Below are 212 nucleotides of genomic sequence, written 5' to 3'. Positions count from 1 at the left end.
TAAAAAACAGTTATCTTTGAGGAAGAAGCATAAAAATTTGCTTCATGTTAATTAGTAGATGTGAAAAACATTACCACTGCAATCTACCTGATGACTTTATATCCATGCTCAGGTGCCAAGGAGCTCAGAAAGTAACTGATTGTGACTAGTAATTATCAGATATATGGAAATTAGAAACACATGTGCATTGGAGTGTCAATTTTAAAGTTTAA

The sequence above is a fragment of the Nannospalax galili genome, unplaced genomic scaffold, assembly GCF_000622305.1.
Source record: "Nannospalax galili isolate Female #2095 unplaced genomic scaffold, S.galili_v1.0 scaffold10, whole genome shotgun sequence".
Taxonomy (NCBI): Eukaryota; Metazoa; Chordata; class Mammalia; order Rodentia; family Spalacidae; genus Nannospalax; species Nannospalax galili.
The sequence above is the reverse complement of the archived record's forward strand: the minus strand, read 5'-3'. Positions refer to the sequence as shown.